General features: G+C 41.9%; 1 long non-coding RNA gene across 1 annotated transcript; it reads right to left on the bottom strand.

Annotated features, from left to right (window-relative positions):
- Positions 1-4,891: 4,891 nt before the first annotated feature.
- Positions 4,892-5,457, bottom strand: LOC115183195 (uncharacterized). The gene is made up of 3 exons (XR_003873997.1): positions 5,441-5,457; positions 5,162-5,194; positions 4,892-4,926 (listed from the first exon to the last, which is right to left on the bottom strand). It is a non-coding gene; the product is annotated as an uncharacterized LOC115183195 (long non-coding RNA).
- Between the last annotated feature and the right edge of the window lie 584 nt (positions 5,458-6,041).

The following is a 6,041-nucleotide window of genomic DNA, read 5'->3' as shown; positions in this document are numbered from 1 at the left end:
CCAGGCTGCTGTTTGTTCCATCATAGTAATAATGTAGCAGACAGATAGACATCATCACCACCAGGCTGCTGTTTGTTCCATCATAGTAATAATGTAGCAGACAGATAGACATCATAACCACCAGGCTGCTGTTTGTTCCATCATAGTAATAATGTAGCAGACAGATAGACATCATCACCACCAGGCTGCTGTTTGTTCCATCATAGTAATAATGTAGCAGACAGATAGATATCATCATGAGCAGGCTGCTGTTTGTTCCATCATAGTAATAATGTAGCAGACAGATAAACATCATCACCACCAGGCTGCTGTTTGTTCCATCATAGTAATAATGTAGCAGACAGATAGACATCATCACCACCAGGCTGCTGTTTGTTCCATCATAGTAATAATGTAGCAGACAGATAGACATCATGACCACCAGGCTGCTGTTTGTTCCATCATAGTAATAATGTAGCAGACAGATAGTCATCATGACCAGGCTGCTGTTTGTTCCATCATAGTATAATGTAGCAGACAGATAGATATCACCACCAGGCTGCTGTTTGTTCCATCATAGTAATAATGTAGCAGACAGATAGACATCATCATGAGCAGGCTGCTGTTGTTCCATCATAGTAATAATGTAGCAGACAGATAGACATCATCACCACCAGGCTGCTGTTTGTTCCATCATAGTAATAATGTAGCAGACAGATAGACATCATGACCAGGCTGCTGTTTGTTCCATCATAGTAATAATGTAGCAGACAGATAGACATCATCACCACCAGGCTGCTGTTGTTCCATCATAGTAATAATGTAGCAGACAGATAGATATCACCACCAGGCTGCTGTTTGTTCCATCATAGTAATAATGTAGCAGACAGACATCATCAGGACCAGGCTGCTGTTTGTTCCATCATAGTAATAATGTAGCAGACAGATAGACATCACCACCACCAGGCTGCTGTTTGTTCCATCATAGTAATCATGTAGCAGACAGATAGACATCACCACCAGGCTGCTGTTTGTTCCATCATAGTAATAATGTAGCAGACAGATAGACATCATCACCACCAGGCTGCTGTTTGTTCCATCATAGTAATAATGTAGCAGACAGACAGACATCATCACCACCAGGCTGCTGTTTGTTCCATCATAGTAATAATGTAGCAGACAGATAGACATCATCACCACCAGCCTGCTGTTTGTTCCATCATAGTAATAATGTAGCAGACAGATAGACATCATCACCACCAGGCTGCTGTTTGTTCCATCATAGTAATAATGTAGCAGACAGATAGACATCATCACCACCAGGCTGCTGTTTGTTCCATCATAGTAATAATGTAGCAGACAGACATCACCACCACCAGGCTGCTGTTTGTTCCATCATAGTAATCATGTAGCAGACAGATAGACATCATCATGAGCAGGCTGCTGTTTGTTCCATCATAGTAATAATGTAGCAGACAGATAGACATCATCATGAGCAGGCTGCTGTTTGTTCCATCATAGTAATAATGTAGCAGACAGACATCATCAGGACCAGGCTGCTGTTTGTTACATCATAGTAATAATGTAGCAGACAGACATCATCACCACCAGGCTGCTGATAGTTCCATCATAGTAATAATGTAGCAGACAGATAGACATCATGACCAGGCTGCTGTTTGTTCCATCATAGTAATAATGTAGCAGACAGATAGACATCATGACCAGGCTGCTGTTTGTTCCATCATAGTAATAATGTAGCAGACAGATAAATATCACCACCAGGCTGCTGTTTGTTCCATCATAGTAATAATGTAGCAGACAGATGGACATCATCATGACCAGGCTGCTGTTTGTTCCATCATAGTAATAATGTAGCAGACAGATAGACATCATGAGCAGGCTGCTGTTTGTTCCATCATAGTAATAATGTAGCAGACAGACATCATCACCACCAGGCTGCTGTTTGTTCCATCATAGTAATAATGTAGCAGACAGATAGACATCATCACCACCAGGCTGCTGTTTGTTCCATCATAGTAATAATGTAGCAGACAGATAGACATCACCACCAGGCTGCTGTTTGTTCCATCATAGTAATAATGTAGCAGACAGATAGACATCATGAGCAGGCTGCTGTTTGTTCCATCATAGTAATAATGTAGCAGACAGATAGACATCATCACCACCAGGCTGCTGTTTGTTCCATCATAGTAATAATGTAGCAGACAGACATCATCACCACCAGGCTGCTGTTTGTTCCATCATAGTAATAATGTAGCAGACAGATAGACATCATCATGAGCAGGCTGCTGTTTGTTCCATCATAGTAATAATGTAGCAGACAGATAGACATCACCACCAGGCTGCTGTTTGTTCCATCATAGTAATAATGTAGCAGACAGACATCATCACCACCAGGCTGCTGTTTGTTCCATCATAGTAATAATGTAGCAGACAGATAGACATCATCACCACCAGGCTGCTGTTTGTTCCATCATAGTAATAATGTAGCAGACAGATAGACATCATCACCACCAGGCTGCTGTTTGTTCCATCATAGTAATAATGTAGCAGACAGATAGACATCATCACCACCAGGCTGCTGTTTGTTCCATCATAGTATTAATGTAGCAGACAGATGGACATCATAACCACCAGGCTGCTGTTTGTTCCATCATAGTAATAATGTAGCAGACAGATAGACATCATCACCACCAGGCTGCTGTTTGTTCCATCATAGTAATAATGTAGCAGACAGACATCATCACCACCAGGCTGCTGTTTGTTCCATCATAGTAATAATGTAGCAGACAGATAGACATCATCATGAGCAGCTGCTGTTTGTTCCATCATAGTAATAATGTAGCAGACAGACATCATCACCACCAGGCTGCTGTTTGTTCCATCATAGTAATAATAGCATGTAGCAGACAGATAGACATCATCACCACCAGGCTGCTGTTTGTTCCATCATAGTAATAATGTAGCAGACAGATAGACATCATCACCACCAGGCTGCTGTTTGTTCCATCATAGTAATAATGTAGCAGACAGACATCATCACCACCAGGCTGCTGTTTGTTCCATCATAGTAATAATGTAGCAGACAGATAGACATCATCACCACCAGGCTGCTGTTTGTTCCATCATAGTAATAATGTAGCAGACAGATAGACATCATCATGAGCAGGCTGCTGTTTGTTCTTATCAGAAACATTAATTAATGAATTAATTCATTCCTTCCACAGTGTGGTTCTCTTAGCTATGCTAAGCTACCTTCGTGGCTAGTATGATAACTTTTTCATACCCAGGAAATCCCAGTGTGAAAAACCTGAAATTCACAACTTTCGTTCATCTGCTTGCTCTACTCTCATATTTAGTCTCACAATCAAGTGTTTCAACCATGTTCTTCTCAGAACAACCAGTTTGACAAGCAGAACACAAAACCATTTGACATAAACAGTTGCATTAACAAATGCATTGACAAAAGTCATTAAATAAATAATGTCCGCCAAGCAAAAACCTGATAAAAACATGTATTTATATGAATGCTGGAAGTACATGAATTGTCTGCTCAGTGTGGAATGATTATCCAACTAGTCAGTCACCACTGTTTGGATTTTGTGACAGCGACTATATGAGCTTATTACAGTATTATAGACACTATGACCTGAGATCTCCGATGACCTTCTATATAGAAGGACCCCTGACCTTCTATTGACTCTGCTTTGGCTTGATCTCCCATGATCCTCTATGTAGAAGGACCCCTTATCTTCTAATGACTCTACTGTGGCTTGATCTCCCATGATCCTCTATGTAGAAGGCCCCCTGACCTTCTAATGACTCTACTGTGGCTTGATCTCCCATGATCCTCTATGTAAAAGAACCTTTGACCTTCTAATGACTCTACTGTGGCTTGATCTCCCATGATCCTCTATGTAGAAGGACCCCGTATCTTCTAATGACTCTACTGTGGCTTGATCTCCCATGATCCTCTATGTAGAATAACCTTTGACCTTCTAATGACTCTACTGTGGCTTGATCTCCCATGATCATCTATGTAGAAGGACCCCTTACCTTCTAATGACTCTACTGTGGCTTGATCTCCCATGATCCTCTATGTAGAAGGACCCCTTACCTTCTAATGACTCTACTAGTGGCTTGATCTCCCATGATCCTCTATGTAGAAGACCCTTTGACCTTCTAATGACTCTACTGTGGCTTGTGAGAACCGTAGAGCAGTTCATAGTGGGATTAATAGTTTGGACCTGGAACCGTTCTGTCTTTACTTCAGCCACCGTTAATCACACAGGCTATGTTTGGTGACTGGGATGCAGAAGAAATAGATGAATCCAATGGAAAAGGAGTCTGTAGCTCAAAAATGCAATGTTTAAAAAGTATTGGAAGCACCACTCAGACAGTAAACACTCCCCACCTCCTCATAATAACACCACTCAGACAGTAAACACTCCCCACCTCCTCATAATAACACCACTCAGACAGTAAACACTCCTCATAATAACACCACTCGACAGTAAACACTCCCCACCTCCTCATAATAACACCACTCAGACAGTAAACACTCCTCACCTCCTCATAATAACACCACTCAGACAGTAAACACTCCTCACCTCCTCATAATAACACCACTCAGACAGTAAACACTCCCACCTCCTCATAATAACACCACTCAGACAGTAACACTCCTCACCTCCTCATAATAACACCACTCAGACAGTAAACACTCCTCATCCTCATAATAACACCACTCAGACAGTAAACACTCCCCACCTCCTCATAATAACACCACTCAGACAGTAAACACTCCTCATAATAACACCACTCAGACAGTAAACACTCCTCACCTCCTCATAATAACACCACTCAGACAGTAAACACTCCTCACCTCCTCATAATAACACCACTCAGACAGTAAACACTCCCCACCTCCTCATAATAACACCACTCAGACAGTAAACACTCCTCACCTCCTCATAATAACACCACTCAGACAGTAAACACTCCTCACCTCCTCATAATAACACCACTCAGACAGTAAACACTCCTCACCTCCTCATAATAACACCACTCAGACAGTAAACACTCCTCATAATAACACCACTCAGACAGTAACACTCCTCACCTCCTCAAATAACACCACTCAGACAATAAACACTCCCACCTCCTCATAATAACACCACTCAGACAGTAAACACTCCTCACCTCCTCATAATAACACCACTCAGACAGTAAACACTCCCCACCTCCTCATAATAACACCACTCAGACAGTAAACACTCCTCATAATAACACCACTCAGACAGTAAACACTCCTCACCTCCTCATAATAACACCACTCAGACAGTAAACACTCCCAACCTCCTCATAATAACACCACTCAGACAGTAAACACTCCTCACCTCCTTATAATAACACCACTCAGACAGTAAACACTCCCAACCTCCTCATAATAACACCACTCAGACAGTAAACACTCCTCATAATAACACCACTCAGACAGTAACACTCCTCACCTCCTCATAATAAACCACTCAGACAGTAAACACTCCTCATAATAACACCACTCAGACAGTAAACACTCCTCACCTCCTCATAATAACACCACTCAGACAGTAAACACTCCCAACCTCCTCATAATAACACCACTCAGACAGTAAACACTCCTCATAACAACACCACTCAGACAGTAAACACTCCTCACCTCCTCATAATAACACCACTCAGACAGTAAACACTCCTCACCTCCTCATAATAACACCACTCAGACAGTAAACACTCCTCACCTCCTCATAATAACACCACTCAGACAGTAAACACTCCTCACCTCCTCATAATAACACTCACTCAGACAGGCCTCACCTCATAATACACCACTCCAGTAAAACAAGCTCCTCTCATAATACACCACTCAACAGTAAACACTGCTCACACTGCCTCATAATAACACCACTCAGACTGTAAACCTCCTCACCTCCTCATAATAACACCACTCAGACAGTAAACACTCCTCCACCTACTCATAATACCACCACTCAAGACAG

This window comes from Salmo trutta, unplaced genomic scaffold, assembly GCF_901001165.1.
Source record: "Salmo trutta unplaced genomic scaffold, fSalTru1.1, whole genome shotgun sequence".
NCBI lineage: Eukaryota > Metazoa > Chordata > Actinopteri > Salmoniformes > Salmonidae > Salmo > Salmo trutta.
This window is presented reverse-complemented; position numbering and strand designations above follow the sequence as displayed.